The 26910-nt window shown below is 36.4% G+C and overlaps 2 long non-coding RNA genes across 2 annotated transcripts in view; one reads left to right on the forward strand and one right to left on the reverse strand.

Annotated features, from left to right (window-relative positions):
* Positions 1–8799, forward strand: part of LOC138920354 (uncharacterized) — a 59864-nt gene extending 51065 nt beyond the window's left edge. Inside the window, exon 3 of the long non-coding RNA XR_011431397.1 lies at positions 8698–8799. This is a non-coding gene — a long non-coding RNA (uncharacterized lncRNA). The remainder of the gene's footprint in view (positions 1–8697) is intronic.
* LOC111770153 (uncharacterized) lies at positions 663–26805 on the reverse strand. Its single transcript, XR_002803192.2, has 2 exons — positions 26337–26805; positions 663–1432 (listed from the first exon to the last, which is right to left on the reverse strand). It is a non-coding gene; the product is annotated as an uncharacterized lncRNA (long non-coding RNA).
* Positions 26806–26910: the final 105 nt, after the last annotated feature.

Raw genomic sequence — 26910 nt, forward strand, 5'->3', positions numbered from 1 at the left:
AATTCTGATGAGAACTCTTCATTAAGTGCTTTCACTGTAAGACTAATGGACCCAGTGGATTGTTATCCAGCTACAGCCATGACAGCCAGATTTGAGCAAGATACCTGGGGAGAACACTTGCTCATAACACAGCCCTGACTTTCCTCCTTAAAAGTTTGTTCTTTGAGTCATGCTGCTTCTCTTTCAAGAATCTACTATTGGGATACCTATCCTCATGACAATTACTTCTTAGGGATAATTACTTTCAGTAACTTTCATTTTTTCCAGCAAATACATATTAAGCTAATATATGATGTGACGTGATAGCTTTCCTATGTAATATTTACTATAGTATATAATATAACCTCATATGTCATATAAGTATAATTGAAAAAACTTCATGAAATAATACTACATGCAGTACACTCTAATATATTATTTTCTACCGCATTTTATTCTTAAAAATGCTGGTCTCAACTCACCAAATTGACATCATCATACTTTAGTTTGACATTAATTTGACTCATTGTTTGATTTATCATTTGAAAAATGCTGGTCTTAAGCCATATTAAAAATATTATTTTAAAGCCACATTTAAAAAATTTGTAAGTCTTGTTAAGAATTTTGGGCTTTACTTTACAAGTAACAAGCTGTTGAAGAGTTTTAAGCAAACTTAAATGGAGTGATCTTTTTGGGCTTTTATTTTATTTGTTTTCAATTAACATTTTAATTAAAGATAACCAATAATTAAACAGATGAGCTTTTAATTAATATCTGAACTGTAAACGGTCTAATGGAAAGTATTGTTAAATCTAAGTTGCAAAAACAGCAACCTCAAACTACCCACGATCAGAAATATTCCCCCCTTTTTTCCAGCTTTATTGAAATATAATTGACATATAAGACTGTTTCAGTTTAAGTTGTACCATGTATTGATTTGATGCACCTATGTATTATAAAATGATTATCACCATAATATTAGCTAACACTTCCATCATATCACATAATTAGCTCTTTTATTTTTTGTGGTGAGGACATTTAAGATCTACTCTTTTAGCAACTTTCAAGTATTTAATACAATATTATTAACTATAATCCCCCTGCTGTACATTAGAGTCCCAGAACTTATTCTTCTTATAAATGGAAGTTTGAACCCTTTGACCAACATCTCCCCATTTTCCCCACTCCCAGCCCCTGGTAACCACCATTCTGTCTCTGTTTCTCCTTTTGGTATTTTAAGAGATTGTTTTGCCTGCACAATGGAGCACGACTTGGAGGGAATGGAGACATCCCAGGTGTCAGCCATCTATACGAGAGCAGGGAGCCTCAGTGCGCAGAGGCGGGGGGGGGGGGGGGTCTTCCTCTCCTTATCATGTCTTGGCCTGGATATCCAGGAGGCAATTGGAAGGCCAGGGGTTTAAGATGGTGATTTCCATGTGAGCAGAGGTCAGACCTAAGAGAGAAGAAAGTAAAGCAAAGGCGTTATGAAATTAGTCTAGTCTTTTGGAGCTGGAGTTTAGAAACTTCAAAATATAGAGCTTACTGTCCTCTTACCCATGTGTACTTTGCCATTCAAATTATTTAGGTATTTTAGTCACTCACATATTCGTTCATTCAAGATGTATAAAACAATTACTGTGTCAAGACAGTGCTAAGTGTCAGGGATATAGAGACATAAAGCTAACTGCTGGCTCTGAAAGAGAGCCACACATCTTTCTTGAAAGAAACCACATCTTATGATTTATGTATTTATTTCCCTTTTGCTCTTCCTATGTACTTTGTAAAAGCCTGAAAATCTAGCCCGGCTTTGTTGTACTGACAGAAACTTCTAGAATCAGAAAAAAACAGCACCATGGGAAAAAGAAAACTTGAGACAACAAATCTGGAGCCACTTGATTCAAAATAGGCCTCCCCATGGAGACTTTGCTTCCATTAAAAAATCTTTTGAGGTTCTGGATTTTGTTTTAGAGAGTTGCATTACCTTCATCCTCCAGGACAATCTTAGTCCATGTCTTTTCAAAATATGTTAGGTTAACTATTAAGAAAATCAGTTGTTTATCACAAAGAACCAAAGCACGAATGAAAGACCCTTTGCGTTATTCATAAACACATCTCTCTAAATGTATTGAAGCTATCGGCAAGTAATGTTGGCAACAGCTGAAACAGGTTCACAAAATACTAAAGGACATAAGATAAAGATCTGAGCAGTAACACAGAACAGAAGTAGGCTTATTCAAAGCACACTTTCCCCCAAACTCCAGCACACACAATAACTCCCTCTGTGAGTACCAGGCTTCGGTGGAAGATCAAAGAACTCACACTTGAGACTATATCAAGAAATCTAGTCGTTAAAGAGCCAAAAATGTAGATCAGAATCTTCTTTCAGATTAACTCAGGATATGAAGCAAAGGAAAATGGGCAAAAGATCTTTCCAGTGAAGTGAGGAGGGAAAAAGTAAAAGAAAAGAAAGCAGTAATCTATAGTTCAAAGTGGACCCCTAAAATATTGGGCACTCAAATAGTGCATATATTTTAGATGGACTGTATTTGTAGATTGTCTTATCCTCCACCAAATTCCTGATTATTTGTCCCATATTCCTGAAGATTATAAAACCACTACAGAAAATTTAATGTACTTACTGAGAAACAAGGAAGTTCTGAAAACTATTCAATAATCCTGATAACTATCGCTGCAGGGGGACTGGGTTTAATGGCAAATCATTCTTGGGTTCCCACTTGGCCCAAATAATTAGTATTCACTATGTTTATAAGTAGTTTATAATAGCTCATGAATATTTCTTTACTACACCTTTAACTTGCAAAATAAAACAGTAAAAGAAAATGATCTCTAAGCCACCTTCCAGCCTCAAGACTTTATATATTAAAACCATTTGGGGGCTGGCCAGTGGCATAGTGGTTGGGTTGGCATGCTCCACTTTAGTGGCCCAGGGTTCATAGTTTCAGATCCTGGACATGGACCTAGCACTGCTCATCAAGCCACACTGGCAGCATCCCATATAAAAAATGGAGGAAGATTGGCACAGATGTTAGCTCAGGGCCAATCTTCCTCATATAAAAAAAGGAAAAATCTTTTGGACAAGTACACCCACTTGGTTAGAATATATACATCATAAAAAGAAAAATTTTGTCAGTAGGGAACACACCTGAACTGTGACATTTCTGACAGATGGCACCACAAGGTAGGTCTTGTGGAGCTCTGAATGCTATCACCATCTTGATGGATAATTTAGTGTGCTAAATAAAAACTCCAAGTGGGCATTTGACTTCAGAAAACACCTGTTGACAAAGACCACATCTTTAATCTGAGGAAAATGTAGTTCTCCTTGAATTTAATCTACATCTTAGGGTTTGACCTTTAATTTCTTGCACAGTGAGCCAGCATTATATGTAAAGAACATAAACTAATTTCCACATTTGCTGTTATATAACTGATAAAAATAAAGTCTACAGCTTTCTCTTTTCCCATGGCATTCTCATAACCTTGCACTTCACTACAATCCAAAAGGCCCTTGCATATGGTCTTGTCCAATAGTGCACACACCTTGTGTATACACCTGAGGTCTTGTTTATATTTGTTTGCTGTGGTGGTACCCACAAGAGCATTTTTGTGGTAGGTGCTACTATTTGCATCAAAACTTTAGTTCAGGCTTGCCTTATATACACTAGAACCTAGTCAACACAAGTAAATGCCAGGTGACTACACTGTTTCATATGTGAATAGTGCCTCCCAGCATTCTGTGACTTCTGAGCTCTGGTTTAGAGAAAATCACCTCTTTGGTAAGGACTTGAGGAGGCCAGTGGGAGACTTGCTCTGAGAAAGAGGCCACACAGTAAAAGATTTCTGAAGATGCTTTATCGTAATAGCTCCAGTCTTGCTAAAATGATTGGCTTCTGTTCTCTAATAATCTTTTTGTGGATATTCGTGAGAGGGAAACATCAAGAAAGAGATTAGAATGCTATTTCAAACATATTATGTCATGAACTTAAAATACCCTAGTTTATCTACAATGCGTGAGTCTTAAAGCAACCATTCACCTATCAGTAGGTAGAAATATAGAGTATTGGATGGTAGCCAGGGGATCAAAGTTTCAGAAGGAAATACTTTTAATATACTGCATTATTCAGGCCTATAATCTCTTGGATTTTATATAACATTCCACTCCGCTATTTGGAAATGCTTTCAAACCACAGAACGCCTTCATCATTGCAAATAAGTTACTGTGCCAACATACTTTCTGTCACCCTGTTGAGCCACATTATTAAATGAGTTCCCTTACTACAAATTATTTTTTGAGGAACTGGATTCATTTGGTTGGAAACATCATACTTTCAATAACCTTTTAACAGAAAAATCTGGGATCTTATTTCATGGATGCATTCAGTCAATCAACATGCGTTTGTTCAGGCTTTTGCTAGAAGCTACAGGACAGGTTGTAGTGAAGAAAGTAAAGACAATTAAGAAATGGTTCCTTTCCTTGAGCTGCTCAAAGTCTGGGATAGGAAACAGACACATAATCACCATTATAAAACGATATGATTAAGGTCAGAAGCAAGATCAGTGCAAAGTGCTATAACAATGGAGGGGTTAGCAACTGACTGGTGGAGCCTAGAAAGACTTGAAAAGGTAAAATTGAAGGTAGAAAGTGAAGATAACTTAACTGTTCAGAGAAGAGAGATTAAGGGTTTCATGGTATAATTTGCAACGTTATAAATTATAGAAACTTAAAGCATTAAGGTACATTAAGAATACTACAGCAATAGCAATTTATGTGGCAATGATGTTTTACAACCTGAAATATATTAAGGAGTGTATGGGAGATGACAGGGAAAGTAGGATGAAACCTTTGTCTATGTCCCACGCAAGAGGGCTGAACTTCATCCCATGAGAATCTGGAAGCCTTTGAAGGCTTTTTAAGCAGGAAACTAGAGATATGCTTATAACTATATATTAAAAAGACAATTCTGGTAGCTATACTCAAGGAACATCTATTAATTTTCAGTCGGCTACATCACTCTTCATTTTGAAAACTGCCCCTTCCTTGGTCCTTGTGATTCTGGTCAGGCTGGCAAACAGGAGGCTCTACCTCTCTACTATGGGGTTGGGCACATGGCACAAACTTGCTAATCAGACAGTTCCAGGAGTAGACCTGGACCCAAGAGAGCTTAATATGGGCATCTGGGGGTGGGATGGGTGGATGAGAGGGGCACTTTTCTCTGGAATTTCTAGCTAAAAGGCTTATGTAAGCCTGTGGCTCTTTGGCCACATTTGTCACTACGTGGATAGAACCTGTTCCAAGGAGGCCAATGGCGAAGAAAGCAGAGTCGAGGGATAGAGAGACAGACAGAATCCTGATGGCATCATTTGAATCCCTGTATCTAGCTTTGTTTGAAGTCAACTCTCTTCTGCAATTCTTTGATTCAATAAATTCTTTTTTTTGTTTATTTCATAAACACAGTTTGAGTTTGGTTTCTGCATTTGTAGTTGAAAATTTTCTCACTAGTGTGGAGAATAAAAGCCAGATAAGAGTGGAATCAGAGACATATACTAAGAGGAATTAAAGTGATCTAGATGAGCCATGATAAAGGCCTGAACTAGACAATGGAGCTAAAGAAGAGAGGAAATATCCAAATGCACAATCCTGAATGAATAAGATTCAGCGACTTATTAGATCTGTGAGGAAGGAAGGTGAGAGGGAGAATGAAGAATGACAGACATGAACCATAAAACACTCTCCACTATAACATTTGGACAGGTAAAAGGTTGCATTCTTAACTAAAATGAATGAATGAAGAAGTAGGATATACTTTGGTTCTCCTTGTGGTTCAGTTGGAGGAAATCTGCAGGGTTTATTGCACCCCAGTGAATAGCCAATGCGAAGAAACAGAGGCTGTGTGTGCATCTTGTTCCTGGTCCTCTGGGAGTCAGGTCCCAAGCTTGATGCAATTAGCTAATACCGCACTTGATGTTCCTTCATCTAAAAGCCAGGCACTGTCAGATGTGATGTGCCAGCTAGGCTGAGTGCCCACAAAAGGATGAGGATGAGTCACTGTGCTCTGCTTCTATGCCTGTCACTGCTTCGAATGGGATCGAAACTTAAACCCTCATCTTTGAAGCCAGTCTTTGCGGGTAACACCAAGCAGAGCACTAATTCAATCTCCAGTTCCCAGAGGTATAAGTGATAGTGGTCTCAGAGAGATGATTCCACATCTTTGCCAAAATGCAACTGGAAAAGATTCCATTGCCTCTATTCAGGAGCTCAAAATTAATCTTGCGTGGTTTGTCCAATATGATGGAATGTAAACAACACAGGCTAAGCAGGGGCTTAAAATAGAAGCTAGTTTAAAAAAGAAAGAAGTCAAGTTCTATAGTATCTAGTATAAATCTATAACCTACGAAGAGCCCATTCAAATTTTCATGCAAAGCCACAAGACTCTACTATAAAGAGAAAGAACAGGAGGCCCACTCATAGACACGCACAGCAAACAGACTCAAGAGAATTTGTTTAGCCTCATGAGCAATCAAATAAATGTCTATTAAAACTAAGTCAAAGTATCATTTCACTACTAATAATTTAGGGGTAAGGAATTAAAATGTTAAAGTGAAACATCATTTTGGAATTGAGTGTAACAATATACAATTTATGGTACTTAAAACCATAAAATATCATTACTCCTACTCAATATTCCTATTCATGGGATTATATCCTGAGGATATTATTCAGCAGAAAAAAAGATAGGCGCATAAGATGTCCATCATAGCATTCTCTATAATATCGAATATATTGGAAAAATTTTAACTAACCAATAATAGAGAGTGGATAAGCAAAAATGCTACAAAATGTATAGAGGCACATAGATTATAGTTACAAAACAGGGTGGAAATACAGAAAATAAGATAACTTTTGAAATAAAGAAGCAGTATACAAAATTGTATATATACTATGTGAACGAAAAGTATACATTTTGACAAAGACTAAGTTGACTCAAATAAAGAAAACAGAAACAAAGCAATGCACATATTGAAACTTCATTTATGACCGAGATTAAAAGAAAGACAAAAGAGGAGCTACTCAATAAATAATGCTTGATGATACCAGACAAAATCAATTCCAGGTAGATAAAAAACTTGAACGTGAAAGGTAAAACTGTCAAACTTTTAGACGATAAACTAGGAGAAATTTTTTCTGGCTTCAGGACAAGAAATAACTCCTTAAACCTTACATTAAAAGCACTACCATAAAAGAAAAGGTATACAATTGATCTCATGAAAATAAGAAACTTCTGTTCATCCAAAGTCATTCTAAAAAGAGTCAAAATACAAGTCACGAATTGAGAGGAGATATTTGTAGCATATACAACCAACAAAAGGCTAGCATGCAGACTATAACAAGAATCGAAAATTGGGTAAAAGTCATGAATATGTATTTTACAGATGAAGAAATATAAGTAGCCATTAATCAAGTGAAAAGATTCTTAAATCCATTAATAATCAAGCCATTTTGAAATTAAAACCACACTGAGATATGTTTCATCCCAGGGTTGCTCTGTATAGCTGCCTAGATTGTACACAGCTCAACTCCAGGGAGCACCATTCTTATGTACTAGAATATGAGTGTCACCTCCCTAAAGCCATGGAATGCACTGGCCTTGTTTCACAACCACCAAACTGGCAGAAAATCAAAAGCCTACCATATCGGCAAGGATGTGAAACAATGAGAATCTCAGTCACTCCTTACTGAAGTGCAAGTGGCTCAACCACTTTGGAGAACAGTGTGTCATTATTTAGGATGTTTAATGGCAGGTCTAGAGGAAGAATGGAAAAGAGTGTTGACTAGTCATGAACACAGAAATAGGCAGACTTTCCAAATAAAAATGTGAAATGGTATCACTTAGCATAAATTTTTCCAGATGTACTGAGAAGCCTGGCAACAAAAGTGAGGAAAGCAGATCAAGACAGGATTAAAAAAAACTGTCAGGATGGGTGGGGTTAAAGTTCAAAAGCAGCAGATAGAGGTGAACTTGAAATAATTATCCACAGTATCTGTGATAGCACACAGACTAAGACATGGGCTAGCCAATTATGACCTGTGGACAAAATCCAGCCCCACTACCTCTTTTTGTAAATAAAGTTTTATTGGAACACAGTCTCATTCATTATGTGTAATCTATGGCTGCTTTTGCACTACAACAGTGAAGATGAATAGTTGTGACAGAGACCTATGGCCTGCCAAGCCTAAATATTTCCTATCTCATCCTTACAGAAACAGTTTGCTGAACCCTGAATCAAAATGCTAGGGAAAGTGAAAAAATTAGAATTCTTGGTGAAATTTAAAAGATATGTATTAAAGAAACAATGAAAAAATTCTTGATGACTCTCATGGAAGAGGAATTACAGAATGCATGCATGCTAAGTTGGAGCTAAACTGGAAGATAACAAGGTCCAGAGTGGGTGCATGTCAGTGGGTTGCCAAACTGCTGTCAAGTTGTGACTAAATATGGCAGACTTTTTGATAGCTAGTAAGCAGAGTGGAAAATCTGGAACAGAAAGCCAAATATTTCCTATGAATTGACAAAGTCCTACATCATGTCGACATAAATATAGTTGATTCAATTAAAAAGATCAAAAAATAAATGGTGAGAAGTTGAGTTTTGCTACTAGATTCTCTGGGTATTCAATTGTTTTATTTGACTCCTGCAGTTATGACAATAGTCTTCAACAGACGTATCCACTCACAGATGGATTTATCAGAGCAAGACTAAACTACTCTAACCGATTTCCAAAACTCCAATGGACTACAGGTAAAAACAATCCACGTCTCTTTCCCATAAAGGTTCCTATGAGTTCACTCTAGGTTTGAAGCAAGCCCTACTCCTACAGTCATTCATAGACCTAATTCCTTCTAAATCATCATCATGCTATCGCTTAGGCACAGTCACTCTTTGTGTAGTCAGAACCAAATTCTCATCCTCATTTAGCTGTTTAGAAAACAGAAGGAGAAGATGGAAGAGGTATATTTGATTTTCTGAAGTCTTAGACCAAAAAATGGCACACATAAATTCTGGAAATGTGCCAGCCTCAATTCCTAACGACGGGGATACGTTCTGAGAAGTGCATCGTGAGGCAATCTTGTCATTGTGTGAGCATGATAGAGTCTACTTATACAAACATGGATGATATAGCCTACTACACACGTAGGCTTTATGGTACTGACCTTAGGGGACCCCCATCATATGTGCGGTCCATTGTGGAACAAAATGTCGGTATGCATCACATAACGGAATTATGGAAGATGAGGATAATGGATTTGGGTGGACAAGTAGCAGTGTCTCTCTCATAAGGAGTAATAGTTTTCTATCTAACAGAAGAGAGTGAGCCCACTCCATGCTAAACAGGGATGTAAAGAATATGATTCCAAATGTGGTGATGAGAAGGTAACTTATTAATGATAATTGCTTGAAAGGCAAGCCCATAAAAATTCTTCAAGATTTTCTACTTTTAAGCTGAATTATGAGAGAGATGCAGAGATCTCTCTCATTCGGTAAGGGTTAAGAGGAGGAAATGTAATATTTTTCCAGTCGCTGATACTTCTGTATATTTGTTATTTGGAATATGGAAACAAAGCTGGCAGAATGACAATGTAGTCGCAGAACAAATTAATCTCAACCTAAGATAACAAAAACTGTCAATGCAAAGCTGCCACAAATTAAGAATACTGGCCAGGTGACAAGGACATGGTCTCCTTGCCTCTCAAGGCAAATAAACAGTTTCAAGGGAAGTACCCTTGTGTATTAACTGAAGGGGAACACCAAGTCTCTTGTTTTATTAACCAGGTTAACCACAGTTTCATGAATGGAAAACTATGATGCTAATGACATTCTGAAAATTTTGTGGACTAGGTGTGCTGGTTGGGGATCCTGGTTCTTAACTATAATATGAATGTTTTATCTATGGTAACTCAAGTTGAACCATCTTTCAGGAAATTGGGGAAGTGATAAACCATTAGCTATTCAGAGGATAGATACTGGGTGGTCTATACCCAAATCTAGATACTTCTCTAACACCAATGTCAATAATTTACCAAACTTAAAAATAATTATGGAAGATTCTATTATATATGCAAGCCACTTCTCTCTCACTGCATTTGGTACAAAGCTGAGTGAGGTAGGTCATTCCCTCAATTTACAAGCTGCTGGAAAAATGAGCAAGAGTATGTATGAAAGCTAGATTAAGAGATCTATCAAGATAAAACCAATACATTTCTATAGAGTGCAGCAAGTTAAAGGAGGTAGGGATTAAATTGATTTGAAATGGTGGGTTGGGAAGCATTAGAAAGACAATAGGACTCTGAAGATATTATCAACCTCACCAAACCTTAGTTTTCTCATCTGTACAATGGAGGAAATAGTTGTATTTTCAATCAAGATTTATAAAGCACTTAGAGTAGATGCATAATAGTATCTACAAACAACTGTCAGCTGTCATTGTTGCTGTTTTTGTTTCGGTTAATGTAATTCTTTGAAAGTTTAATTTTGAATAATGAACAGGATTCCAGTCTTTGGAAATGCTGTAGTGTAGAATTCCAGGCAGATGGGGTGGAATCATCAGCTACTGGATACTTCATTGGTATGAAGCCAGCATGTGACAGGATTTAGCATGGATTTACTAAGCGGAATGCCCTTCTAAGCCAGATGCCTCAAAGGCCCTCTGAAGAACCAAGGTCTTTCTGTCCTTGGTTCTATATTTGTAAACAGTGACTTTATTTACTCAATTTTATAAATTTCCTGTTTTACACTGTGGGGGCCTGGAATTGGCCACCCCAAGACACGTCTCTTTGGCATGATGATTATTTAGTGCTGGTTACTTTGCAGACAGGAAAGCAACTGAAAAGTAGAATTTACTTACCCTTTGTTAGGAGACATTTACATTGTAAAGGAAATCTCCATCTGTAAAGACGCCTCCCTCTCTGTACCAGGAAGAACCGGCAGGAATGACCTTATCTCTAGAAACTCTTAATCAATGCCAAAGGCAAAGACTTAAATCTGTATTTGTTTACTGTACTTGTGTGGTAATCTCCCATGATGGATTGCCCCTCCACCCCCAACATCCTCCTTTGTCATTAGCTGAAGATGATATTTAAGGTGGGAGCTTCAGCTATTTTGGCGAGTTGCTCAGCTTGCCTGAGCCTCTCCCATGTATACATGGTATAAAGCTCTGTTTAATTTTCTTCTGCTATTCTGTCTCATGTGACTTTAATTCATTCTCCAGCCAGACGAACCCAGAGAGGGTAGAGGAAATGTCTTTCTCCCCTACAACACTTTTGAGGGAAAACTCCACCAGCCTCTTTCTGTCTGTCTGGGGTAAAAGAATTTGTCCATGCATATATCAATGACAGCCCAGATATGAAGGCACAAAATTTTCTATGGGGTCAGTTCTTACTCAAATGGTAGTTGAAGTAAGAATAGTTACATAAAGTCAATTCCAATACCCTGGAATGGTATACTTGGGTCAAGTGGTAAGGAATGATTAACACGATTCCATGAAACAAAGTGGAATCTCCATGCACAGTGCTTCTTAAAATCCAAAGAAATTATTTTGGCATTAGCTGTGTGTTTCTTTAAATTTTGCAGTTTGGAGGTTGAATTGGAAACCTAACTTAATATTTGGGAAAAAATAATTCTCTTGAAAAATCAACTATTTAATGCACAATGAACTTCCCAGAGCTCTTCTAGGACTTTGAACTGTTGAAATCCATTTTCTTGGAGAAACAGGTTAGATTGACTACAGATAATGTTAATAGATTCTATGTGTTTACACAGTTTGTGACCCATCTATTTAAGAAATCAATCTTCAAACAGGAACATGAGGAAGAGAAATGCACCATTGCTCTTTTGTCTAGGAAAGTTATATCCTGGGAGAACCACCTCTCAATGGTTTAGAGAGATGCTTTGAAATCTGGATCCAGGACAAACCATAATACTATTGCCTGAGGGAAACCATTTCCTATGTTCACACACCATTTGTTTCTAAAATTTTTAAACTCTGCATTCTAAATTGGTGTTCTGTGCTTTCAAGCTATAGTGGTCTGACCTCAGAGAGAAATGAATTCCTGACTCTTGGGACATTGTACAAACCCTTTTTGGAACTAATCAGGATGACTTACAAAAGATTTTGGATTAATACTTATCTTTGCTTTTGTCTTTGAAGGAGGGAGAACATGAGAGAAATCATCCTTCATCCTTTAGAAAATGATCAGAAGGAACAAGAAAAATATACAAAAGTTACCCTTTCAGAACATTCTTGAACTGTTAGCCAATACATGTTAATCCTTATTTATGTTGTCTGAATATCTAAGAGTTGATATTGAAACAATAAGACACAGGAGCAAAACATTTAAAATGGCACAAAACTCATATTTCCCCAGGGCGACCATTCCTGGATCAGTTTGAAAGTGATAAGAACTGTGTTTCTCAGGCTTTTAGTATCCACAGTGTTGCAAGTTCTACAGCCCCATCAAAGAATCATCCATTATCTGGAGTAGTCCTGGGATTGTTGCATGCAGTCAGGAATAAGTTTCTATCTGCTTCACCCTTATATTTTTTAAGTAATTTCTTGAGGTGACATTTTCATAACATAAAATTAACCATTTTAGAGTGAACAGTTCAGAGGCATTTAGTCCATTCACAAGATGGTGCAGCCACCATGCCTATCTAGTTCCAAAACATTTCCATCCCTCCAAACTCTTCATCCATTAATGTTTCTCCCCAGGCCTTGGCAACTACCAGTCTGCATTATGTCTCATCTACTTCCCCTTTCGTGATCCATTCATTTTAGTAAGGGTTCTTACCAGGTTTTTGCTGTCCACAAAGCCATCATAGCTACCACCATTTATAGCTGAAGAAAGATGATCCTAGAGCCAAGGGCACAATCTCTCTCTTGGTGGTACTAAGCTGCCATTACCAACCCTCTGCTGCCTGAATCCTGTCTTACCTCCCTGGCTACACCATCTCCTGGGCATTCCTACGGGCCCTACACCTCTTCTGCCATGGTCAACATAGTAGAGTCTTCAAAAATGCCAGTGACGCTGTATTTTCTAGGAGAATATATCTGTTGTTCATTCGTGCATTTCTCTTTATCATGTGAATAACAGAGATAAGTCAAGTACCCCTGGAATTTCTCCATGTGTGTGGGAGAAGAACTTTTCATTAATTAAGAGTTTTTCACTTATTAATTTCAACCCACTCTTTCCCAATCAATATGATGAAAGCCCATGTTTGAGAGAGGCGGTGCTGAGTCAGGGGCGATCTCCATTGCAAATGGCAAGTTGTGATCAGATTCAACCCTCATCTCTGACAACTAAAGCATTACTATAGATGCAGGTTTCCTTTTCTGGTGCCGTCTTCACTTAGACAGTTATTCCAGGAAGATCTTAGCTTCCCCTTTAAAAGTAGCCCTGATGGGCCAATGATCAGTCCTTCAGACATATCCAAAAATACTGAACACTGTGGATTTTAGCCTGAGTTTAGGCTCAATTCAGAATTCTAAGTACGAGTATAAAACTCAGTACTGGGGCAGCAACAAACTGGTATGATTTTGTAACTTTAACATAAATTGACTAAGTTTCTATAAAAGGAAAAAAGTGAAAGAGAAAAGCCCCAAATCAGTGAAGAGGTTTCTATATACATACATCTTTACGCATGTAAGTAAAAATTAAGCAAAAAAAGTCTATAATATGAGACACTAAGAATATTTTCTGATATTGATTGTCATTCATAAGAACAAGCTTCTCAAGAATATGTTCAAACTCAAATGAACAAGCCATAAAAAGCCATGAACCAACTAGGTTTTTTTAAAAAAATGACTGTGCTCTTTTTGGAAAAATAATTTCCATTTCACTCATTAGAGCAGTTTAGATCACATGGAAATCCTCTTCTAAAACACAACTAAAAATGCAAGATAAAAATATAATAAGTAACTACGAAATGCATACTTGGCCCAGTAAGAAAGTAAGAGCAATCCCCAGAAACCAAAAGAACAAAGAGGAAACTAAAAATTGAGAAGTAAACAGACTGTTCCTGTCCTTGAGAATGCGCTGTCTGGATGAGCAAAGGGCTTACCAGCCAAGTAAGGAAAGCAGTCAAGGTTGCATGAAGAGGAAGTGGGAACTGCACATCTTGGAATGGCTTAAACTCACTGAAGAATATTCTAGTAAAATATGTCCTCGGAATCGCTCGATGGGGATGCAACAGCATGGTCATAGCTCCTTGGCCTAGAATGTGGGTATAAAAAAACTCTTCCTTCCCTGAGATTTCATAAACACAGGCTTTTACTCTTTGTCTGTGTTATGTCACTCAGACTTGAAACTGCAGTCCCTCTCAAATGCTAATGAAAGGAGTATCAGAAAGATAACAATAAAACGCTCTTTCTTTCCCCTACAGTACAGAGGAGCAGATATAATTTCATGTCTTAAATTTAGTTCTGATAAAGAGGTGAATTCAGAACATTCACAGAAAAATCTCCCTACGACTCTCCTTTCCAGAAAAGAGATTTACATAAAAATGAATAATCTTGCTCTATTTCATAACACGTTCTTGGAAGTGTTATTTATACAAGTGAAGCTTTTAAGACATTCAGACTTTGGAAATTGTTGCTGTGTTTTGTGAAATCTAACCTCAATGAACTTTTGTGTGTTTGGTCCAAGTAATATTATTTGAATTGACAAATTATTTTAGTTTTCGTTGTTAGCTCAGAACAACTATAAACTTTCCTTTTTTTACCGTTTATGCAAAAAGATATAATACATCTGTGATTCTGTTGAATTCTTTAGTTAAATGATGATTTGAAACTATTCACCTTATTTAAATCAACACAAGATAATATCAAAAAGAACATGATAATTTAAAATATGATCAAATACAGCTCTAGAAAGAAAAAATATAGTCATTGAAATTAAAAACTCAATGGATACTCTAAGGAGTAGATTAAAGATAACTGAATGAACAGCTGAAGAAAACAACAACACTAATTCGAAGAGATGTATGCACCCCTATGTTCATTGCAGCACTATTTACAATAGCCAAGACATGGAAGCAACCTAAGTGTCTACTGACAGGTGAATTAATTAAAAATTTGTGATAATATTACTCAGCCATAAAAAAGAATGAAATTTTTCCATTTGTGACAACATGGATAGACCTAGAGAGCATTATGCTAAGTGAAATAAGTCAGACAGAGAAAGAGAAATACTGCATGATTTCACTTATATGTGGAATCTGCAAAACAAAACAAAACAGAAACAGACTTGTAGATACAGAGATCAAATTGGTGGTTGCCAGAGGTGGGGGAAGGGGGGAAGGGTTGGGTGAAATAGGTGAAGGTGATTAAGAACTACGAACTTCCAGTTATAAAGCAAACAAGTCACAAGGATATAATAAACAGCATAGGGAATACATTTAATAATGTTTTAATAACTTGGTCTGGTCACAGAGGGTTCCTAGGCTTACCATGGTATCATTTTGTAATGGATGTAAATGTCAAATCACTGTGTTGTGCACTGAAATTAACATAATATTGTACATCAACTGTACTTAAATTTAAAAAAACACTAAATACTTCAAAATGTAGTTCTAAAAAACAAACAAACAAATAAATAAAAATAGCTGAATTGAGAATAAGTAAACTAGAGTATAGAATTGAGGAAATCAACTAGGATGCAGCACAGAGAGATCAAGATATGGGAATTATGCAATAGATATTCAAGAACACAGAGGTTAGAATGAGAAAGGCCCATATATACCTAATAGAAATAAAGACGGTAGCAAATATACACATGCTCTGGAAGAAGTTCAACATAGTTCTTCCATTATTTCTACAAACACATTTTTAAATGTGATGCCTCGCACAAGATGTCTAGCAGAGTCAGAAGAAAAGACAATATGGACAAAAGGCCAAAAGAATGACAGGCAAAATGCATGTCTCAATGCAGAGGCTAGCATATTGGACTTATCAGACACAGAATTTAAAGTATTTATACATAAAAGACAAAACGGAAAATTTCAGAAGAGACCTCAAAACTAAAAAGAGGTAATAACAAAGAAATAATTCTTGAACTAAAAACGGCCATTATCAAAAGCTAACTGTATAAATTATTTTATAGGAATTGGACACAGTTGAAGGAAGGATTAGGAAATTGGTAGAATAGAATGAAATTTCTATACTAAAGCCTAAAATAATGAAAAGTAAGAGAGGGTAAATGATTAAAGGGTATAGCGACGTGACGTAATAAAACTCCTGGGGTCCCAGAAGGAGAAGAGAGAAGATGCAATGCAATCCCAATTAAAGTCCAGCAGGCTTTTTGTGGAAATTGACAACTGATTTTAAAATTCACATGGAAATGGAAAGGATGTAGAATAGCCAAAATGACTTTGAAAATTGAAAGACTAACACTACCTGATTTTAAGACTCATTGTAAAATGACAGTTATTATAACAGTGTGCTATTGGTATAAAGACAGATAAAGAGATTAATCAGCAGAACAGAGTCCAGAGGGGCAGCCCAGTGGCATAGTGTTTAAGTTCGCCCTCCGCTTTGGCGGCCCAGGATTTGCCAGTTCAGATTCTGAGCATGGACCCACACACCTCTTATCAAGCCACACTGTGGCAGCATCCCACGTAGAAGAACTAGAATGACTTACACTTATGCTATACAACTACGCACTGGGGCTTTGGGGAGGAAAAAAAAAGAGGAAGATTGGCAACAGGTGTTAGCTCAGCACCACCTTTCTTCACCAAGAAAACCAGAATAGAGCCCAGAAATACTAAACCTACACATACATGGACAATTGATTTTCTACAGAGGCACAAAGGCAATTTAGTAGAAAAAGAATGGTCTTTTCAACAATAGCGCTAAAACAATTGAATAGGTTGCTATAGAGGTGCTGATAATGTTTTCTTATTTTCTTTTTAATCATTACGTTATCTGCAAGCATGTGCCATTTTAGTCAAAATAGTTTTGCATCTTTTTTTCTTTTCTTGCTCAGTCTTGCAAATGATTCTCCATCTAATTATTAATTCAAAGAGTCAAGTTTTGCCTTGTTGAATTTCTCTACTTTGTCCTCCTTTTTTAAATTCAATTCATGCCTGTCCTTACTTTTATTATCTCCTTCTTTCTACTTTCTTTAGACATATACTATTATGGATTTACTAACTCCTTAAAATAAGCAATTAGTTCATCAGATTTGAAGAATCTTTTCCAATAAAAGCTTTCAAGAATAAAAATTTCCCTTGAAATTTTGTTGATTTTGTTGAGTCTCACAGATTTTAAGATATGATAACTTTATTATTTTACATTTCTAGATATATTTATATTTCCATTCCCAATGTAGGTCACCAAATCTAAATCCAATTTAGCTTTAATTCCAGTATGCAAGAGTTTTTAATATTACAATAATCCATAAATGTAACTGACAACATACAGAGTTAAAAAGAAAAAAACTATAAGAAAAGCTAAGATAATACAAAAGAAAAGAATTTCATGAAATTAACACATTCATAATAAAACAAACCTCTAAGTAAAGTAAAAATTTTAAAAACCTTCTTTAAACTAATGAGTTTCTAAATATAATCAAAGAAAACTCATTATAAAAATCAGTCTAAATAGGAAAATATTAGTAATACCTCATTTAAAATCAGCATACACAGGAGGATGTCAACTATCATCACTTAAATTCCACAATGTATTGGATGGCTTAGTCAGTGTAATAAGACAAGAAATATTAATTATAGCCATAAAAATTTGAAAATAAAGTACTCAACTAACTAAAGTAACTAAAGTACTAACAAAATCTGTACAAATCTCAACAGGCAATTTTGTAACTTTATTAGGAGATACTAAAGATTTTCCAAATACATCAGGGAAATATACCATTTCACGGATAGAAATGTTTATACAATGAAGATGTCAATTCTTTCCAAATTCTGATCAATATCTCAACATGGCTTTTCGTGAAACTTAAAGTAAAAAAGATTCTAAAGTGAATACGGAAGAATATAAAGCCAGGAATAGCAAGTACTCTCTTAAAGAAAAAGAACAGAGAGGATGATCTTTTTCTATAAATTTAGGGCTTCATTACAAAGCTATATGTAGTAATTAGGACAGCGTGGTATTCATAGTTGGATGGGCAAAATGACCAAAAGAATAAATAAGAAAACCCAGAAAGAAGCACATTTGTATGAAATGTTATTCTATGACAAGGGTAGCATGTCAAATTATTGAAGAAAAGCAAGATGGTTCAATAAGTCGAACTTGGAAAAAATGGCTACCCATACAGAGAAGATTAATGAGTACTGCTGCTCAGTGGTGTGCTGGTAAACCAACTCTCTAAAAAACAAGCAAACAGAAGAGCCCTGGTTTGCAGCATTTGACAATTCTCATGACTCACATGTTCCACCCATGGTGGAATTCAAAAACCAACACAAAATCACCTGGCTCTCAAGTTCCTGAAAAATTCACAATCAGGTTTCCTCAGCTAGTATGAGCCAGCTGTAGCACACCATTATCTCTACTTCATACCACATACAAAAGTCATTTTCAAATAAGTTTCTAAGGGAAAAATAAAATTGTAAAGCTCTTAGTAGGAAAAGGTATCAAAAGACAGAATAACTTTGGTCTTTGATATTGGGACATTCTTCTTCAAAAAGACACAAAAAATATTGACTGTAAAAATAAAAGATTGATGAATTTAATTGTATCAAAATTAAGAATATTCTTCTCATTAAAAAGATACTGTATCTTAGAATCAAGGGTATATTTAAAAATACCACAAAACAATTAAAAACACACAGACAACCCAATAAAACTGTGCAAACCATGTGAATAGGCATTTTACACAAACAAAACTGACCAATAAACACATGATGAGATATTTAAGATAGTAATCAAAGAAGAACAAACCAAGATTGCTACGAGATATATTTTCACATGTCCTTGATTAATAAAAATTAAAAAGTCTGACACTGTCAAATTCTAGAGAATATGAATCCACAGGGCCATTTTCCACTGAAGGTGAAAATATAAATTGATACAACCACTTTGACATTGTATCCCAAAGTTTAATGTTCCTATTTCTTAAGAATGATCAAATTTGATTCTGGGTATATAGCCAAGAGAAATATATACAAAAATGTTCATGTAAGCACTATTCACAATAGCAAAGCCCCAAAAACCCATTATTAAAAGACTAGATGAGTAAATTATCATCAGAAAGGTATATTACACAGCAGTCAAAATAAAGAACCTACAGTTAACATGCATCAATATGGAAGAATCCTATCTGAATAATATCTAAGTAAGAAAAAAAGTCCATTGTTTTGGAGCTGGAAATAACTAAAATTTATATGTATACACATACGTGCACACCATTTTTGGAATATACAGAGATAAAATGGAAGTCAATTAAGAGAATAATGAACATAGGTTTCATAATTCCCTCATTTGGGTGGGACAGAGGGAACAAAAGGATGAAGGACCACAAATACACATGGAGGTTATTTTCAAAGTATTTTATTTTGCATAGTGGCTTACTAGTGCTTATTATGTTATTCCACATAACTAACTACAGAAAATTAAAAAAAAAAAACATGCATCTGAAGTTCTGAGGGAATAATATCAGGGTCACAGCAAAGAACAGAAGGCACAGCTGGCTGGAGTTTTGAAGATGAGTTACTGAAGGAACTTTTGACAAAAGTATGGGTAATCCACAAGGGCTACTGAAGAACCCAGAGCTTGAAAGGGTGAAAAGCAATTACTACTCCTGAGAGCCTGAAGAGGTGGAAATGGTGTCATCAGAGCCCAGTGAACACCGGAATTGTAGAAGTCAACACTCTACAATGAGGGGACACTCAACAGGGCCAACAGTCATAGAAGGAAGATGCAACTCTGCTGGAACCCTGCCAGAATGCCACTCAGACATGAAAGAAGCAAGGGAGGAGGAAGTATCCTGGCTTGTCTCTCCTCTCAAGTGCCAGTCTCCTGTCAGCTCCTCCCTCCTTTTCCTATTGGTTGAACCAAACCAGAAGCTGGAGGGCAAGAAAGCCATGTCATGAGGCAAAGAGATGAAATGGATCTGGGGTGGAAAACAGAATATCCAATAACATTAGCATGCACACAAATATTTAAATAAACGTCCACCAACAATAACGTGCATATTGGGAGAGATGTGAATGAGTTTTAAATGTTCTAAGTATTTGGATTAGCCAAGGAAAAGAGTAAAAGCATCAGTTAACTTGAAACTTTGGTAAGTGAAAAAATACATGTAATTTCTTGAATAACCATTAAAATAAAAATAAAGGCAATATATAACCCCCCAGCTAATAGAAAGAATAAAGAATTAATTTTAAAATTAATTAAAATCAATGTACACTAAATGTAAAATTAAAATTTAGTTAGTTTAATTTTAAAATTAATCTTAATGAATTTAAAATCAATAAGAAAAGAGGAGAAGAAAGGAGAGAAAAAGAAAATAGAGCAGGTAAGAAAAATAAAAGTATTTAATAAGATGGTAGAATTTTGAAACATAAATTCATCAATGCATTATATTACATGTGAATAAAGTAAATGATCCAATTTTAAGAAAAGTTTGTAAGACTCAATAAATAAATAAAACCTAAATATGGGCCATTAAAGAGACATTTGCACTACATACAGGTAAAGAGATTGTAAGTAAGAAGATGGAAGAAGATATATTATGCAAATCCCAACCCAAAGAACAGCTATTATAGGTATAATTTATCAGACAAAGGAAACTTCAGGCAAAAGGCATAGAGGTGAACAAGGACAGCTTATAGTGACGAAAAGTTAATTTCACTAGGAAAATATGGCAATGCAAAATTTGTAAGCATATAAAAATATAACCTTCCTAATGTAAGCTGCAATGATTTGGGGGTTCTTTATTGCCAACCAATAAACAAATTAAGAAACACACATCAAAATAAACCATTAGTCAAGAAATAAATCACAATGGAAATTAGAAATTATTTTTAATTGAGTGAAAATTAAAATATTATATCCAAATTTGTAGATGCTGCTAAAGACATGCTTGGAGGGAAATTTAGAGCTTTAATTGAAAGTAGGCTGAAAATCAAATGACCTAAGTATCAAGAAGTTAGAAAAGAAACAGCAAAACAAACCTAGAAAAAATAGAATGAAAGAAACATGAGAATACGAACAGAAATTAATGAAAAAACAAACAAACATATAGTAGGGGATCAACAAAGCCAAAAGTTCTTTGAAATAGTACTGAAATTGACAGTCTCCTGAGGACACTGGTCAAGAATGTGAGCACCTAACAGCCACTCAAAGAAGGAAATTAAACCCAGAGGAAAGCACTGAAGTAAAAGAATGAATAATGGGCAAAGAAAATGTTGAATAAATGAGTAAAGCAAAATAGATATTAGTTGAATAAGATAATAATTATATAATTATGACTCATTTGGGAGTATAAATCAAGGTAGAACAAAAGTTTATAACAGACATATAACTTGCAGAACAGGAATAGAGAATTGGAGATAATGGATTCAAAGTCTTTGAATTTTTTTATAAGAGAGATAGTGACTAATTTTACACGTTTATACGTGTGTTAAAATTTTTAGGTTAACCAATAAAAATAGAAAGTATTTCTTCCAAACAAGGAAAGAGGTAAAAATGGAGGAATAAAGAAATTGTAGTCAATACGAGAGAAGATAGGTAAGAAAGAAAGCAGTATGCTGTTACCTCTGCAATAGGCTGCCTTCCTTAATAATATTATTAATAATTTTCAACTAGAAGCCTGGCTGCCCAGAAAACGTTTACAATCTTTATCTTTTCTTACAGCTTAGGGTGGACATATGACTAAGCTGTGGCCATTGAGCTCTAAGCTTCAGGGAAACTGCCTCAGAATGCAGCGAACCCTAGTCTTTTGTCATTTTTCTTCCCTTTCTTAATTCTGAATCCTAGAATATGAATGGTGGTTGGAGTTCTAGTAACCTTCTCTTATCAGGAGGCCAAGAGTCATATTTGAGGGATGCTAAAACAGTGAGCTGAAAGGAGCCTCTGTGTCTTTCAACTCTGCCACCATGCCTGCCCCAGAATACCAATTTACAGTCTTTGTTTATGTGAAAGTGAAATCCATTTCCATTTTGAGTATTTATTTTGGGTTTTCCACAATGGGCAACCTAACCTAATCCTAACTGACATAAGGACAAACAGAAAACATGAAGGACATCAGTAATCATGATAGATAGAAATAGATGTAAATGGACTAAACATACATGTTAAAAGCAGAGACTCTTAGGTTGGATTAAAAAATATTAAAAAATATTCTAGCTATGTGCTCCTTTAAGCTCAGACCTAAAATTTCAGGACACTGGAAATTTGAAAGAAATAATTGGTGGGGAGTACTCTCTGAGACACTTTCTTTACCTACAACTAGGATTCCACTCACTTGCCAAGTTAACTCGCACCTCCGAATTTTTTTTGTAAAAATATTCTGACTGTATAATTTGCTTACATCAAGTTCAAAATCAGGGAGAAAAGAACATGTGGCATTAGAAGTTAGGATATTGGTAATTTAGGGTGAGGAAGAAAGGGACAGTGATGCGGAAGATGTACAAAGTGGGCTATGGGGTGCTGAAGTTCTATTCCTTGACCTGAGTGGTGTTATATTATTTGTTCATTTTATGACTATTTATTGAAATGTACACTTAAGATTTTTGCAGTTTTCTATCTATGATATATCTAACTTTAAAAAGTATTTTAAAAATAAAAAATGTATTTTTAAATTATATATGTGTATACACACTCAGTTTAGGCCACAATTTCCTCTGCTTACCAATAGTCAAATCTCTTTGCTCCAAAATCTGATCATTCTTGTGAACCTAGTATTTCAATTACATGACTAAATTAAACGTTGTTTAAATTGTTGATTTATTGGGAGGAAAAGGACAGTTATTTCTATGAAAACTGAGCTGAGTGCTTTGCAAATACTCAGGCTCATCAAGTTGGTAAACACACTGCTGTATAATCTGTGCAGAGGACAAATGTAAAAAAATACAGAAAATCAGAAACATCTCAAAGTAGTCTACGTTCAGATTGCCCAATGTGTCTTTAGTGTCCTTAGTTTCCCCACTTTGAGGAAACAAGCTAGGAACTGTAGACAACACGCTGTGAACACTGTTTATGCAAGATCATTTCAAACTCCAAGCAGCGGATCCAGCTCCAAGAAACAGCTTTGGCCCATAAAGTTTAGCAAAAACTTATTGAAAATAATTATCCTGTGGAGGCTTTAATCTACTGTTTCTTTTAGTGACTTTACTAATCACTTAGCATGCTGATTGTATCAGATAAGAGGCGAGTTGGCCATATCTTAGCAACACAAGACAAAGAGAAAAATGATAGGATATGTGAGGAGCAGGAGAAATCAGAGGTGAGGAAATTTTGCTAATGGGAGAAGAAAGGCCAATGAACAGAAGTTAGCCCACACAAACATACATTCATATACTCAAATCCTGCCTTCCACCTCCATTTTTAACACCAACTTCCCAACCAAGCACAGCTTGTCTCACTGCATACAAGATCCACTTTTCCCAAATTATTAAAACCCAAGTAGGCATAAGAGCAAGGTGCTATCTGCTAAAATTGCAGTGATCAAAAGCAAAGGGATATATATTCATTTCCGGGCTAACCAACCGGCAGAGTCCCCCAGCCATGCTTAAGGCAACATTGAAGAGTCGGGGAGGAGGGATGGCACTGAGCAAAAGAAGTTTAGCTCCAACAAATTGATCCCGGATTTTGAAATCGAACAGGTGAAAAGAAGCTATTTTTGTTTCACCATACAATTAAGTTTGTTAACAAATTTGAACGGTTTTTATTTCAACTACTCATGTGGGCGGGAGAAACCTAGCACATCTTTTCAGCAATTGAGACGAGTGGAGTTTGGAAGAGACTCCTTGTAAAATGAGACAGTAGTTTCAGCAATGGTTGAAGTCATGATCTATATGTTCTTTGGTATAATGACGGCTATCACAAAAGGCTGGAAGAGGTCAGATTCAAGAGAAGAATAAACTATGCTCCATGCCCCAGCCCTGATTGTGTGTGCATGTGTTTGTGTAATTTAGATTGTCCCTAAGAAGCAAGAGGAGATTAAATATCCTTCATATATTATTCCCAAGTTAAAGTTCCAGCTCCTCCTCTGCTGCATAATCCTGGCATGCAATAAAAATACACAACCCAGGGTCTGGCCCAGTGGCACATCAGTTAGTTCACAAGTTCCACTTCTGTGGCCCGGGGTTTGCTGGTTTGGATCCCGGGTGCAGACATGACACTGCTTTTCAAGCCATGCTGTGGTAGGCGTCCCACGTATAAAGTAGAGGAAGATGGGCATGGATGTTAGCTCAGGGCCAGCCTTCCTCAAAAAGAGGAGAATTGGCAGAAGATGTTAGCTCAGGGCTAATCTTCCTCAAAAAAATAAATAAATAAAAAATAAAACTAAAAAAAAAAAATACACAACACTTGGTCCAGTCAATGCGTGCCTCACTTTTCCCGCTGGAAGGGAGGGAAGTGGTCTGATAAAGCCTTTCATCCGTGCAGCCATTCCCAGGAATACACTATTCTTATGGGCAAGCTCTAGGGGCTGGAAGATGCTTACTTCAAAAATAGAGATCGCAGGCCCTGTGGATTCTGGGCAGAAAAGATCTGCCCTTCAAGTAAGGATAAGATTGGAGAGTTCCTTATTCTCTATTCACAATGCTTTACACATAAAAAATACTGGGTAAATATTTGTTGAAATTAAACGGGCAGGTGTGGTAACCTGTTTCCAAAGCGGCTCCTTTTACATGTATTCAATAATGTCTGTTCTAAAGGACCTGTTCTTATGTAACTGTTCAATAAAATATGATCAAGGATGAGTGTACAAGCAGTGAGATGACATGCCAAGTGCATTAGAAAGCTTTGAGCTTTCACTGCCTGCACGTCAAATAAACCAGTGTTTGAATCCACAAACAACTGCGAAGCTGAGAGCAGAAGAAAGCAGCAAAACCCAGCTGTCTGGACACGGCCAGAACACCCCTCTGCAGGTTATGTAACAGCTGTTGTGTAATTGCGCATTTAACTCAAAACACATTTTTAAAAGAGGAAACAATTAGATTTTCCAAAAAGAAAGAAATTGAGAGGAAGAAAGAGAGGGAGAGAGAGAGAAAAGTGTTGAAATAACACAGAAGTTTCGATCTGGTCTTCAAGCATGAGGTCCAGAGGAGGCAGGGAGCTTGGAGATGGTTGTCTTAGAATCTAGGGGGCTGGCCCTTGAGCCAGATCTGGTCTGCCTCCAATTTTTGTAAATAATATCGTATTGGAAAGCAGCTATACCCGTTAATATATCTATTGTCTATAGTTTCTTTCATGCTGAGTCCAGTAAGTTACAACAGAAACCATCTGGCCCCGAAAGCGGAAAATATTATCTGTTCCTTTACAGAAAAAGTTTGCTGACCCCTGTCTGGGATGAATAAAAGGCTTAGATGGATAAAAGAATTAACTGCTTGTGAGGGTGACTGTTCATGTAGAGAACCAAAACAGCCGATTCTCGAACCCATCTGGGAATTCTCTTATGCAGGGAGAATAAATAGAATTAAGAGCCAGGGTTTTGGAGTCAGACCGGCCCGAAATGAAATTCTGGTCTTGCACTTAATAGATCTGTGATCACAAGCAAGCTTCTCACTCTCTCTCTGTCTGTAAAAAGAGGAAGCAAGTGAGGATGGAAAGAGAAAGGAAGGCTCTGGAATCTGATTTGGAGTAACTTTTCCATAAGCCTTAGTTTCCCGACCTAAACCCCATATTTAGGGGAGCTAGCAATTTTCACTGGAAAAAAAAAAATTGTTTTCTTAAATCTTAACAATCAGAGTTAAGAGCATCCAAAGTTTTCTGTCTTGTTTCTACTGTAACTTTTGCTAAAGCTTCAATGCAATAAAGTAGTGTACTTAAAATGGGAGTAGTACAGTTAAAAATTGTCCTTTCTGAATGTTCCCAGCTTGAAACATTAATTTAATTTTAAGAACTTGAATTACTTGGGAGTCCTGTTTAAATTTAGTCTTGTACAATTGCCTGTATCAACGTTTGATAAATACAGCCAACTTCCAAAACCAGAGGTTACTTTCATTTTAAATGAGTTTTAACAGACGATGTTGCCATATTGCTACTGTGGCGACTGCGTGACAGTGCACTCCGAGTTCCCTAAAAATTCTGCTGACTTTTCTGTTCCCATGTATAACAGAAAGATAATTTACAGCTTCTGAAATCACAATAGGTCTACTTACCCAGCACTGAAAAATACACGTGATGGATATGATTTTTTAAAACCAGCTTAGAATGGGGTCTAGAGAGAGGAGTTTTCTTCTGCAAACAGCGCTCTGCTTTTCTGGGACATGGACTAATCCGCTGAAAGCACTGTTCTGGAGACACCTGGCCAGGGTCCTCTCCTCACCAGCTTCTATTGAGAACAAGTGCCCTTTGAGACTCTTTTTTAATCCTCAAATTCTCTGATTCCAAGTCTGTCAGAGAATGGAAAGTTTCACAGTAGCATAAACAGCATGAAAAGCCAAAAAAAAAATAATAACTGGCCTTAGTGGCCAGAGCAGCTGTGCTACGTAGCCTCATCACAGGTTTCGGCTTTGTAAATTAATTCGTCTGCAAATAGTGCCCGGTCTCCAGATGCAGCTTCAGTGCTGGAGCGCTGGTTTCTTAAGGATTTAAGTTTAGAGTCAAGGGCTTCCTGCCCTAGGTGCTACACAGAAGTAGTGTCGTTTTCTTTTTGCTCTGTTTGTTCATCCAATCATAGCCCGGTATGCAAATAAACCCTAGCCGGTGCAGATAAAAAGGAGCAAATAAAAC

This window comes from Equus caballus, chromosome 23 (genome assembly GCF_041296265.1).
Source record: "Equus caballus isolate H_3958 breed thoroughbred chromosome 23, TB-T2T, whole genome shotgun sequence".
In the NCBI taxonomy this organism is placed as follows: Eukaryota; Metazoa; Chordata; class Mammalia; order Perissodactyla; family Equidae; genus Equus; species Equus caballus.